The following is a 14,773-nucleotide window of genomic DNA, read 5'->3' as shown; positions in this document are numbered from 1 at the left end:
ACGTTCGCGCGGTCTAGGGAGTCCTACAACTGTGACACCCCCGATTCAATCGTACACTAATCATACATGCAAATGTGTACGATCAAGATCAGGGACTCACGGGAAGATATCACAACACAACTCTAGACACAAATAAAATAATACAAGCTTTATATTACAAGCCAAGGGCGTCGAGGGCTCGAATACAAGCTCGATACACAAGAGTCAGCGAAAGCAACAATATCTGAGTACAGACATAAGTTAAACAAGTTTTGCCTTAAGAAGGCTAACACAAAAGCAACACGGTCGAAGAGGCAAGGTCTCCTGCCTGGGACCTCCTAACTACTCCTGGTCGTCGACGGCCTCCACGTAGTAGCATCCATCGGCGGTGGCATCTGGCTCCAAGGATCCACCATCTGGTTGCATCAACCGAAAAGAAGAAAGAAGGGGGAAAAGGGGATAGCAAAGCAACCATGAGTACTCATCCAAAGTACTCGCAAGCATCAAATCTATACTAAGTATGCATTTGTATCAAATGGAAGGGTTGTATCTGTGGACTGAACTGCAGAATGCCAGAATAGAGGGGGAAAGCCTAGACTATCAAAGACTAGCATCTTCACGCAGCTCCGAGCATCTTGCAGCATGTAGAAGAGTGAAGAATAGCAGTTTATATATAACAAGCATGTTGTAACATTAATGCCCAGAGATCCTTCCTCGACTCCCTGCGAGAAAGCAATCTCGGAGCCATATATCTCAAGTATCCATTTGTAGTTGTATAAGATCAGGATATAAGTCTGAACGTCCGTTACCGTGGACACGACTATTAATAGATAATCTTCCCTGTAGGGGTGCACCACGTTTTCCAACATGCTTGATTACTCTGGCCGGACACACTTTTCTGGGTCAATGCCCGGCCTCGGAAAATCAATACGTCGTAGCCCTACCTAGGCTCAGCAGAGAGGTCCCCGCCGGTCTACATCCTAAGCACTCCGGGGTATGGGCCCATCGCCCGTTGCACTCCAGATCATTGCGTGCAGGGCTGGTCCAGGCTCCATCACTACAGGATGATGCCGGCCCAGTCGTGCCGCACTGCTGAACTAGACGTCTGACAAAGCTTTGGCTGATACTACATCGTCGAGGCCCATAACTATTCTCACGTGGTGGTTGGTGCGTAAAGGCCAAAGGCCAACTCAGAACAAATACCCAAACCATAGTGTATTATTAGCTTGCGGAGATGAGCAGAGACTCACGATCAGAAGTGACCCTGTCGCCCCATCTCGTGGACTTACGACAAGTGCCTAGAATGCCCAGCCGTGCCACGTCATTATCTTGCGGGTGCTCTCCGGGCCTGCCCGACTTTCACCAAGGTCTCAAGTAACTCAAGGTAACCGTGTGTCCAAACATCAAGGGGAAAACCTGAGGAATCACCCCCGGAGGATTCCACTCAATGTAATCGTCAAGGTGAACGTAAGGGGGACCAACCTTGAGGTTCACACTTGAGGTGTTGAACAACAGAGCCGTATCGGGAATGGTGAAAGAGGAAATCACCCTCGATGACCATGACCGAATAGCTACACTACAGAATTATCATCAGGAGTGCGTTATGAGGGATCACCCTCGGCACTTGATAGTAGCCCTGCAGAGTCGAGCAACTAAAGGGGTGTCATGTGATGTGAGGTGTTGGGCTCTGGTCGTCGTTCACGTCGATCGAGGCGTTGATGATGAAACAGGGGCAACAAGGACAAGGTGGGGGTCACTGATGGATCACTAACCAACCTATACTAAGCAGTTTAGGATAAGCACGTAAGGTACAATGAGCAGGTTACAAAAGCAGGCTATGCATCAGAATAGGAGCAATCAATTACAGTAGCAAAATCTAATGCAAGCATGAGAGAATAGAATGGGCGATATCGGGATGATCAAAGGGGGGCTTGCCTGGTTGCTCAGACAAGAAGGAGGGTCGTTGGTGACGTAGTCGATCACAGGGGCATCAGCAATGATCTGGAGGTCTACCGGAGAAGAAGAGGGGGAAGAAACAGTAAATACACACAAATATATGCATAACATGACAATAAGCGATGCTAGAGGTGTTCTAACGCGGCCCTACACGCTACTGGCAAAGGGGGACAACATCCGGGAATGCTTTCCCGAAGTCTGGTATTTTCGAACAAACGAACCGAAGGGGGAAGGTTGCATGTTTGCTATGCTAGGGATGTGTGGCGGGCGAACAGACCGCATATTCGGATTCACCTCATCGTTCTGAGCAACTTTCATGTATAAAACTTTTTTCATCCGAGTTACGGATTACTTTATATGATTTTCTAAAGTTTTAGCAATATTCTGAAATTATTATTAATTCAAAAATAAATAACAAATTGCTACGGGTACCCAGCTCTGTGTACGCAGAAGTATACACAGAGGATGACAAGCGGGCCATGTGTTCCAGTTGACCAAGTCAACAACCCAGTCAGAGCTGACTGGTCAAATTGAATAGTGTGAGTGGGACCCAGCTGTCATAGACATTAGCTAACTTTATTTTGGTTATTGATTTTAATCTCTAGAGGACCTACATGTCATTGACATACTTTAAGTTGGATTAAATTAATGGAGCTAACTAAGCTAGGGTCCACATGGCATAGACTAAATTAGCCCTGGCTAAATTAAATAAACACTAAACTAATCAAATGCTAATCCTAGTCTAATTAAACGGGCCGGCCAGAGGCACAGCCACGCCCATGGTTGAGCATGCACACGCATGAGTGCACGGCAGCATGCGAAAAGGGCTCGCATAGGAGCAGCAGCCTGTGGTTGCAAGCAAGCGGGCTGGTGCATGCGTGTGCGCAGGGCCGGTGCAGCTCAGGCGCTAGCAGGGCGTGGTGCGGGCAGCAACATGCAGCAACGCAACAACCAGCAGCTAGCGGCGACACGACAGCAGGCAGTTGCGGTGAGCACGGCTGTGCGCGGTCGCAGGTAGTTGCGAGGGCGCGGCCAGGGAGCAGCAGTGGAGCAGCAGGAGCAGTGCTGAGTAGGCAGTAGTAGCAGCAGCGGCTCAAGCACGCACGTACGCGGGAGCTCGAATGAGCTCGGGGACGGCGGCTACGACAATGAATCGAGGGGGAAAGGTGGGGGATCGGCGTTGCTCACCACGGGAGGGCCGATGGCTAGCTCGTACGGCGCCGGGGTGGACGAGAAGACATGGATCGATGGCGAGGAGGCGGCGGCTGTGGCGGAGGAAGATGACTCGATCCAGCGCTGTTGTGGCTCCCTTGCTTGTCCACGAGGGTGTAGTCGATGTAGAGGAAGGAGAAGGGGCGCCCAGGCACACAGCTAGCCGGCGGGGAGCTCGGTGGCCGCGAGAACGGGGATGGCCATGGGGGGCGGAGCTCGGGCGTGAGCGGGAGAGAGTGCGGCGGCGTGAGGAAACGGGGGAGATTGATCTAGGGTTTCGAGGGGGGGCGAGGGGGTCTTGTAGGTGTCCGGGGGTGCCGGATGGCCGCCACGCATGGCCACGGGCGGCGGATGGCCGCCACCGCCCCCCTGCCGCACTGTAGCGAGAGGAAGGGGATGAGGGGGTGGCTGGTCCGGTTTTGCTAGATGGGCCAAGTGGCCCAGTAGATTAGGTCTCTTATTTTCCATTTTTCCTGTTATTTTTTTCTGTTTTCTTAAAAAAACTGCTAGTGTTTCTTATTTAGAATAGATAGTAATTGATTTTTGTCGAAGCTCCAACTTTGCACAAAAATGATATGCAATAACCTAGGGCTGCAGAAAAGTTTTTGAGGCATTTGCAAAGGTTGAGAAGATTTGCTTAATTGAAAAGGCCAATATAGATGCCTTTGAACCACTTATTGAATCCCTAGGAATTTATTTGTGAGTCAATTTGAGTTGGTCTCAACTTGACAAAGGTCAGGGGAATTTATAGAATTATCTGAACATTTTAGTTTTACCGTTCGAGAATTTTGAATTTTGACTTTAATTTGAAAAATCAAATTTGAACCGGTTTGAAACAATGTGGGATTTAGCAACAATAAATGTGATGATATGGCACCCTTAATAGGGGATTACTGTAGCTTAATTATCTGGGCGTCACAATTCTCCTCCACTAAAAGAAATCTCGTCCAGAGATTTAAGGGGTGGAGTAAGGGGGAAAGACTCGGGAAGGACGGAGTCCAACACAAGATAGGTACCTGGGGTTATCTCAGTGAACGTGGCATAGAGGCATCTCTTGAGTTGAAATTCAGGAAAGTCATTGAGAGCAAGGTAAAGAGGTACAATAAGAAGTTTCAAACGGGTAGGCAACCGTTCATTGCCTGAAACAAAGGGTGGAAAGGGGCTCAGAGTAATTAAGAATAATGTTGTCTCTGATACCAGAATGAAACATGGCGAGGAAGTTAGCTCATGAATTTCATACGGAGACAACTTGGGGAATAACTTTGGAAACAGGGGTGTACGGGAGAGTCAGGTTTCGATCCTGTGGAACTATGGGTTATGGGCCCACCATGTGGGTTAAAAGCAGGAAGGGTGCTAACATTTTTCACGGTCATGATAGCAAGGCAGGCTAGAGCATAGCCTGTCAGTTATGTTGGCAACAACATTGGTACCAAGGGCGAGGGACAAAGAGAACCATTTTCCTGCTCGTTAAACGGGGCGGACCAATAGGCAAGGTTCTCGTCCATCGGTGGTTACCGAAATGTCATCAACAATAGTAACAAGGTCTTACTGACAGAGTTTGTACAACGAGGTGTATACATAAGCAGGGAATTATCACTGCTCGGATATGTTAGGTTACAAGAAAGGTTAAACAAAACAAAGGAGAGTCGAATCAGTTATCGGTGTTCTTGAGTGAACAACAACTCAAAACCCATGGAAAATTGGAATCGGCGAGAAATAATAGTTGATGAAGAACTCACAAGAAGTTATGTTGTTCCATGATATTCTCGAGATACGAGAGGGTAATACTCGAGGGTATAGCAGAATAGAGGTTGGATAGGTGAAGTGGTCTGCAGAAGACAAGTACTTCAACTTATTCGAGAAATGGGATCAAAGAAGAACTATATGGTTGGAACCACAGTTGCAAAATACCAAACATAGTTACAAGATGAAATCACAAGGGGATTATTATTATTACAAGAAGCTTCCATGATAAGTTCCACATCGGGTCCATGGGCATGAACACAAAGGTTCAAGGTCGACTCCCACTTCTCTAATGCACAACTTTCCATTCACTTCCCGCATTCGAAGAAGTTGTAGTGTTGAAATTTCACCTGACGAAGAGCCAGTAGAGCATAACCCGCATAACTTTCGAGTTTACGCGGATTTAGGGAAGACAAAGATTCAACCCATAGGGACATATTAGGACATATATCACAAACTTCATGAGTAAATAACTCAAGCCCGAAAGCAGAGTATGGTTGACAAGAGCGGGGATACAATTTACCAAAGGTATTATGTATCCGAGGAAAAGCTCACAAGGTTACTGAATATGAAGGATGTTGTCGGATAAAATACACCAAGGATCTGGTGGTCCACGACGGATCTGATGTGAGCAATGGTACTCAACCAGAAGAAGGAAGAATGCAAGGAGGTCAGATTATGGAAGCAACTGGCTAATTCAGAGTTCAAATGCAAATGAATTATGATTCCCAAATCAAGGGATCAGAAGCAAACTCTCTGATCAAGAATGGATAAGTTGAATAGACTTCGGCACAACCGATGGCAATCTGATTGGCCAAGAACCAACTCATGTTCAGGAAGTCGTTTGAGCATAAATGATAATTTATAAGGATCAACTAATGATTGCGACACAAACATACCAAATCGAAAGACTCAAGATGATAATGAGAAAGGACATCAATGGACACTGCTAGGCATATGGAATTAACCAGGGTGTAGGCAGGTAAGAACTTCTAGAGCAAGGCGGCAGAGGTCATCGAAAGCTCAGATTTTGTCACAAAGTATCTTATGAAGCATAAGGATAACTAGGGATGCACAGATACTCGATAAGAATGAGTAATTATTCGTAGGGGTATTCATGCGGCAAGGAACTGCAAGGCAGTAGGCACAAGGTATTCTCAGAACAAATAAGGAGAAATTCAGGGTATCTTGTAATAACAAGATCAACGAGGAGTCACTGGATGAACGACAATGTAGGTAGTTACACTAAGGATTTATCGGTGGTAGGGATCACGACGGCGAAGAGTACAAGGGTCTCGATAAAACATCGGAGAGTATCTTCAGAATCTTCTGGTGCACCAAGCAATCATATGGAGCGAGGCGCTCTCCGGGAGAAGTATTTACGATATCCTAGAGTTAGAGTTAACAAAATCATTTAACCCGAACAGAAGAGAGATTAGATTCCCAGAATAAAGGTCGAGGAGTAAAAGATCCTAATACCACCCAATGGCGACGTGGGCCCGTAAGCCACATAGCCATGTCAGTAAAACAGTTTTTCAAAGACTAGACTCAACTTCGGCCAAGGAGTTGGAAAGGGGGTTCCTACAAGCAGTCGGCTCTGATACCAACTTGTGACGCCCCCGATTCAATCGTACACTAATCATACACGCAAATGTGTACGATCAAGATCAGGGACTCATGGGAAGATATCACAACACAACTCTAAACACAAATAAAATAATACAAGCTTTGTATTACAAGCCAGGGGCCTCGAGGGCTCGAATACAAGCTCGACACACAAGAGTCAGCGGAAGCAACATTATCTGAGTACAAACATAAGTTAAACAAGTTTTACCTTAAGAAGGCTAGCACAAAAGCAACACAATCGAAGAGGCAAGGCCTCATGCCTGGGACCTCCTAACTACTCCTGGTCATCGACGGCCTCCACGTAGTAGCATCCATCGGCGGTGGCATCTGGCTCCAAGGATCCACCATCTGGTTGCATCAACCGGAAAGAAGAAAGAAGGGGGAAAAGGGGGTAGCAAAGCAACCGTGAGTACTCATCCAAAGTACTCGCAAGCATCAAATCTATACTAAGTATGCATTTGTATCAAATGGAAGGGTTGTATCTGTGGACTGAACTGCAGAATGCCAGAATAGAGGGGGAAAGCCTAGACTATCGAAGACTAGCATCTTCACGCAGCTCCGAGCATCTTACAGCATGTAGAAGAGTAAAGAATAGCAGTTTATATATAACAAGCATGTTGTAACATTAATGCCCAGAGATCCTTCCTCGACTCCCTGCGAGAAAGCAATCTCGGAGCCATATATCTCAAGTATCCATTTGTAGTTGTATAAGATCAGGATATAAGTCTGAACGTCCGTTAACGTGGACACGACTATTAATAGATAATCTTCCCTGCAGGGGTGCACCATGTTTTCCAACACGCTTGATTACTCTGGCCGGACACACTTTTCTGGGTCAATGCCCGGCCTTGGAAAATCAACACGTCATAGCCCTACCTAGGCTCAGCAGAGAGGTCCCCGCCGGTCTACATCCTAAGCACTCCGGGGTCTGGGCCCATCGCCCGTTGGACTCCGGATCATTGCGTATAGGGCGGGTCCAGGTTCCACCACTATAGGATGATGCCGGCCAGCCATGCCGCACTGCTGAACTGGACATCTGACAAAGCTTCAGCTGATCCTACGTTGTCGAGGCCCATAACTATTCTCACATGGTGGTTGGTGCGTAAAGTCCAAAGGCCAACTCAGAACAAATACCCAAACCATAGTGTATTATTAGCTTGCGGAGATGAGCAGAGACTCACGATCAAAAGTGACCCCGTCGCCCCGTCTCATGGACTTATGACAAGGGCCTAGAATGCCCGGCCGTGCCACGTCATTATCTTGCGGGTGCTCTCCGGGCCCGACTGACTTTCACCAAGGTCTCAAGTAAGTCAAGGTAACCGTGTGTCCAAACATCAAGGGGAAAACCCGAGGAATCATCCCCGGAGGATTCCACTCAATATAATCGTCAAGGTGAACGTAAGAGGGACCACCCTCGAGGTTCACACTTGAGGTGTTGAACGATAGAGCCATATCGAGAATGGTGAAAGAGGAAATCACCCTCGATGAACACGACCGAATAGCTACACTACAGAATTATCATCAGGAGTGCATTATGAGGGATTACCCTCGACACTCGATAGTAGCACTGCAGAGTCGAGCAACTAAAGGGGCGTGATGTGATGTGAGGTGTCGGGCTTTGGTCATCGATCACGTCGATCGAGGCGTCGATGATGAAGCAGGGGTAACATGGACAAGGTGGGGGTCACTGATGGATCACCAACCAACCTATACTAAGCAGTTTGGATAAGCAGGTAAGGTACAATGAGCAGGTTACAAAAGCAGGCTATGCATCCGAATATGAGCAATCAATTACAGTAGCAAAATCTAATGCAAGCATGCGAAAATAGAATGGGCGATATCAGGATGATCAAAGGGGGGGCTTGCCTGGTTGCTCAGACAAGAAGGAGGGTCGTCGGTGACGTAGTCGATCACACTGGCATCAGCAGCGATCTCGAGGTCTACCGGAGAAGAAGAGGGGGAAGAAACAGTAAATACACGCAAATATATGCATAACATGACAATAAGCGATGCTAGAGGTGTTCTAACGCGGCCCTACATGCTACTGGCGAAGGGGGACACCATCCGGGAATGCTTTCCCGAAGTCTGGTATTTTCGGACAAACGAACCGAAGGGGGAAGGTTGCATGTTTGCTATGCTAGGGATGTGTGGCGGGCGAACAGACCGCGTATTCGGATTCGCCTCGTCGTTTTGAGCAACTTTCATGTATATAACTTTTCATCCAAGTTACGGATTATTTTAAATGATTTTCTGAAGTTTTAGGAATATTCTGAAATTGTTATTAATTCGAAAATAAATAACAAATAGCTACAGGTACCCAGCTCTGTGTACACAGAAGTATACACAGAGGATGACAAGCGGGCCATGTGTCCTAGTTGACCAAGTCAACAACCCAGTCAGAGTTCACCGGTCAAATTGAATTGTGTGAGTGGGACCCAGCTGTCATAGACATTAGCTAACTTTATTTTGGTTATTGATTTTAATCTCTAGAGGAACTACATGTCATTGACATACTTTAAGTTGGATTAAATAAATGGAGTTAACTAAGCTAGGGTCCACATGGCAGACTAAATTAGCCCTCGCTAAATTAAATAAACACTAAACTAATCAAATGCTAATCCTAGTCTAATTAAACGGGCCGGCCAGAGCCACAGCCACGCCCATGGTTGGGCATGCACACGTCTGAGCGCACGACAGCATGGCCAAAAGGGCTCGCATAGGAGTAGTAGCCTGTGGTTACAAGCAAGCGGTCGGGTGCGTGCGTGTGCGCAGGGCCGGTGCAGCTCGGGCGCTAGCAGGGCATGGTGTGGGCAGCAGCATGCAGCAACGCAACAGCCAGCAGGTAGCGGCGGCATGACAGCAGGCAGTTTCGGCGAGCACGGCTGTGCGCGGTCGCAGGCAGCTGCGAGGGCGCGGCGAGGGAGCAGCAGTGAAGCAGCAGGAGCAGTGCTGAGCAGGCAGTAGTAGCAGCAGCGGCTCAAGCACGGACGTACGCGGGAGATCGAACGAACGCAGGGACGGCGGCTACGACAATGAATCATGGGGGAAAGGTGGGGGATCGGCGCTGCTCACCGTGGGAGGGCCGATGGTGAGCTCGTACGGTGGCGGGGTGGACGATAAGACACGGACCGATGGCGAGGAGGCAGCGGCCGTGGCGGAGGAAGATGACTTGATCCGGTGCTGTTGTGGCTCCCTTGCTTGTCCACGAGGGAGTAGTCGATGTAGAAGAAGGAGAAGGGGCGCCCAGGCACACAGCTAGCCGGCGGGGAGCTCGGTGGCCGCAAGAACGGGGATGGCCATGCGGGGCGGAGCTCGGGCGTGAGCGGGAGAGAGTGCGGCGGCGTGAGAAAACGAGGGAGATCGATCTAGGGTTTCGAGGGGGGGCGAGGGGGTCTTGTAGGTGTCGGGGGGTGCCGGATGGCCGCCATGCACGGCCACGGCCGGCGGATGGCCGGCCCCGCCCCCTTGCCGCATTGTAGCGAGAGGAAGGGGATGAGGGGGTGGCTGGTCCGGTTTTGCTAGATGGGCCAAGTGGCCCAGTAGATTAGGTCTCTTATTTTCCATTTTTTTATTATTTTTTCTGTTTTCTTAAAAAACTGCTAGTGTTTCTTATTTAGAATAGATAGTAATTGATTTTTGTTGAAGCTCCAACTTTGCACAAAAATGATATGCAATAACCTAGGGTTGCAGAAAAGTTTTTGAGGCATTTGCAAAGGTTGAGAAGATTTGCTTAATTGAAAAGGCCAATATAGATGCCTTTGGACCACTTATTGAATTCCTAGGAATTTATTTGTGAGTCAATTTGAGTTGGTCTCAACTTGACAAAGGTCAAGGGAATTTATAGAATTATCCGAACATTTTAGTTTTACCGTTCGAGAATTATGAATTTTGACTTTAATTTGAAAAATGAAATTTGAACCGGTTTGAAACAACGTGGGATTTAGAAACAATAAATGTGATGACATGGCACCATTAACAGGGGATTATTGTAGCTTAATTATCAACGCGTCACAATTCTCCTCCACTAAAAGAAATCTCGTCCCGAGATTTAAGGGGTGGAGTAAGGGGGAAAGACTCGGGAAGGACGGTGTCCAACACAAGATAGGTACCTGGGGTTATCTCAGTGAACGTGGCATAGGGGCATCTCTCGAGTTGAAATTCAGGAAAGTCATTGAGAGCAAGGTAAGGAGGTGCAATAAGAAGTTTCAAATGGGTAGGCAACCGTTCATTGCCTGAAACAGAGGGTGGAAAGGGGTTCAGAGTAATGAAGAATAATGTAGTCTCTGATACCAGAATGAAACATGGCGAGGAAGTTAGCTCATGAATTTCATACGGAGACAACTTGGGGAATAACTTTGGAAACAGGGCTGTACGGGAGAGTCAGGTTTCGATCCTGTGGAACTATGGGCTATGGGCCCATCATGTGGGTTAAAAGGAGGAAGGGTGCTAACATTTTGCATGGTCACGATAGCAAGGCAGGTCAGAGTATAGTCTGTCAGTTATGTTGGCAACAACATTGGTACCAAGGGCGAGGGACGAAGAGAACCATGTTCCTGCTCGTTAAACGAGGCGGACGAATAGGCAAGGTTCTCATCCATCGGTGGTTACCAGAATGTCATCAACAATAGTAACAAGGTCTTACCGACAGAGTTTGTACAACGAGGTGTATACATAAGCAGGGAATTATCACTGCTCAGATATGTTTAGGTTACAAGAAAGGTTAAACAAAACAAAGGAGACTCGAATCAGTTATTGGTGTTCTCGAGTGAACAACAACTCAAAACCCATGGAAAATTGGAATCGGCAAGAAATAATAGTTGATGAAGAACTCACAAGAAGTTATGTTGTTCCATGATATTCTCGAGATACAAGAGGGTAATACTCGAGGGTATAGCAGAATGGAGGTTGGACAGGTGAAGTGGTCTGGAGAAGGCAAGTACTTCAACTTATTCGACAAATGGGATCAAAGAAGAACTATATGGTCGAAACCACAATTGCAATGGACCAAACATAGTTACAAGATGAAATCACAAGGGGATTATTATTATTACAAGAAGCTTCCACGATAAGTTCCACATTGGGTCCATGGGCATGAACACAAAGGTTCAAGGTCGACTCCCACTTCTCTAATGCACAACTTTCCATTCACTTCCCGCATTCGAAGAAGTTGTAGTGTTGAAATTTCACCCGACGAAGAGCCAGTAGAGCATAACCCGCATAACTTTCGAGTTTACGCGGATTTAGGGAAGACAAAGATTCAACCCATAGGGACATCTTAGGACATATATCACAAACTTCACGAGTAAATAACTCAAGCCCGAAAGTAGAGTATAGTTGACAAGAGTGGGGATACAATTTACCAAAGGTATTATGTATCGAAAAGCTCACAAGGTTACTGAATATGAAGGATGTTGTCGGATAAAATACACCAAGGATCTGGTGGTCCACGAGGTATCTGATGTGAGCAATGGTACTCAACCAGAAGAAGGAAGAATGCAAGGAGGTCAGATTATAGAAGCAACTGACTAATTCAGTGTTCAAATGCAAATGAATTATGATTCCCAAATCAAGGGATCAGAAGCAAACTCTCTGATCAAGAATGGATAAGTTGAATAGACTTGGGCACGACCGATGGCAATCTGGTTGGCCAAGAACCAGCTCATGTTCAGAAGACGTTTGAGCAGGAATGATAATTTATAAGGATCAACTGATGATTGCGACACAAACAGATCAAATCGAAAGACTCAAGATGATAATGACAACGGACATCAATGGACACTGCTAGGCATATGGAATTAACCAGGGTGTAGGCAGGTAAGACCTTCTAGAGCAATAGGCGGCAGAGGTCATCGAAAGCTCATATTTTATAACAAAGTATCTTATGAAGCATAAGGATAACTAGGGATGAACAGCTACTCGATAAGAATGAGTAATTATCCGTAGGGGTATTCAAGCGGCAAGGAACTGCAAGGCAGTAGGCACAAGGTATTCTCGGAACAAATAATGAGAAATTCAGGGTATCTTGTAATAAGAAGATCAACGAGGAGTGACTGCATAAACGACAATGTAGGTAGTTACACTAAGGATTTATCGATGGTAGGGATCGCAACGGCGAAGAGTACAAGGGTCTCGATAAAACATCGGAGAGTATCTTTAGAATGTTCTGGTGCACCAAGCAATCATATGGAGCGAGGCACTCTCCGGGAGAAGTATGTACGATATCCTAGAGTTAGAGTTAACAAAATCATTTAACCCAAACAGAAGAGAGATTAGATTCCCAGAATAAAGGTCGAGGAGTAAAAGATCCTAATACCACCCAATGGCGACGTGGGCCCGTAAGCCACACATCTATGTCAGTAAAACAATTTTTCAAAGACTAGACTCAACTTCGGCCAAGGAGTTGAAAAGGGGGTTCCTACAGGCAGGCGGCTCTGATACCAACTTGTGACACCCCCGATTCAATCGTACACTAATCATACATGCAAATTTGTACGATCAAGATCAGGGACTCACGGGAAGATATCACAACACAACTCTAGACACAAATTAAATAATACAAGCTTTATATTACAAGCCAGGGGCCTCGAGGGCTCGAATACAAGCTCGATACACAAGAGTCAGCGGAAGCAACATTATCTGAGTACAAACATAAGTTAAACAAGTTTTGCCTTAAGAAGGCTAGCACAAAAGCAACACGATCGAAGAGGCAAGGCCTCCTGCCTAGGACCTCCTAACTACTCCTGGTCGTCGATGGCCTCCACGTAGTAGCATCCATCGGCGGTGGCATCTGGCTCCAAGGATCCACCATCTGGTTGCATCAACCGGAAAGAAGAAAGAAGGGGGAAAAGGGGGTAGCAAAGCAACCATGAGTACTCATCCAAAGTACTCGCAAGCATCAAATCTATACTAAGTATGCATTTGTATCGAATGGAAGGGTTGTATCTATGGACTGAACTGCAGAATGCCATAATAGAGGGGGAAAGCCTAGACTATCAAAGACTAGCATCTTCACGCAGCTCCGAGCATCTTACAGCATGTAGAAGAGTAAAGAATAGCAGTTTATATATAACAAGCATGTTGTAACATTAATGCCCAGAGATCCTTCCTCGACTCCCTGCGAGAAAGCAATCTCGGAGCCATATATCTCAAGTATCCATTTGTAGTTGTATAAGATCAGGATATAAGTCTGAACGTCCGTTAACGTGGACACGACTATTAATAGATAATCTTCCCTGCAGGGGTGCACCATGTTTTCCAACACGCTTGATTACTCTGGCCGGACACACTTTTCTGGGTCAATGCCCGGCCTTGGAAAATCAACACGTCGTAGCCCTACCTAGGCTCAGCAGAGAGGTCCCCGCCGGTCTACATCCTAAGCACTCCGGGGTCTGGGCCCATCGCCTGTTGCACTCCGGATCGTTGCGTATAGGGCGGGTCCAGGTTCCACCACTATAGGATGATGCCGGCCAGCCGTGCCGCACTGCTGAACTGGACATCTGACAAAGCTTCAGCTGATCCTACGTTGTCGAGGCCCATAACTATTCTCACATGGTGGTTGGTGCGTAAAGGCCAAAGGCCAACTCAGAACAAATACCCAAACCATAGTGTATTATTAGCTTGCGGAGACGAGCAGAGACTCACGATCAAAAGTGACCCCGTCGCCCCGTCTCGTGGACTTATGACAAGGGCCTAGAATCCCCGGCCGTGCCACGTCATTATCTTGCGGGTGCTCTCCGGGCCCGACTGACTTTCACCAAGGTCTCAAGTAAGTCAAGGTAACCGTGTGTCCAAACATCAAGGGGAAAACCCGAGGAATCATCCCCGGAGGATTCCACTCAATATAATCGTCAAGGTGAACGTAAGAGGGACCACCCTCGAGGTTCACACTTGAGGTGTTGAACGACAGAGCCGTATCGAGAATGGTGAAAGAGGAAATCACCCTCGATGAACACGACCGAATAGCTACACTACAGAATTATCATCAGGAGTGCATTATGAGGGATCACCCTCGACACTCGATAGTAGCACTGTAGAGTTGAGCAACTAAAGGGGCGTGATGTGATGTGAGGTGTCGGGCTTTGGTCATCGATCACGTCGATCGAGGCGTCGATGATGAAGCAGGGGCAACATGGACAAGGTGGGGGTCACTGATGGATCACCAACCAACCTATACTAAGCAGTTTGGATAAGCAGGTAAGGTACAATGAGCAGGTTACAAAAGCAGGCTATGCATCCGAATATGAGCAATCAATTACAG

Source organism: Triticum aestivum, chromosome 4B, assembly GCF_018294505.1.
Source record: "Triticum aestivum cultivar Chinese Spring chromosome 4B, IWGSC CS RefSeq v2.1, whole genome shotgun sequence".
NCBI lineage: Eukaryota > Viridiplantae > Streptophyta > Magnoliopsida > Poales > Poaceae > Triticum > Triticum aestivum.
The sequence above is the reverse complement of the archived record's forward strand: the minus strand, read 5'-3'. Positions refer to the sequence as shown.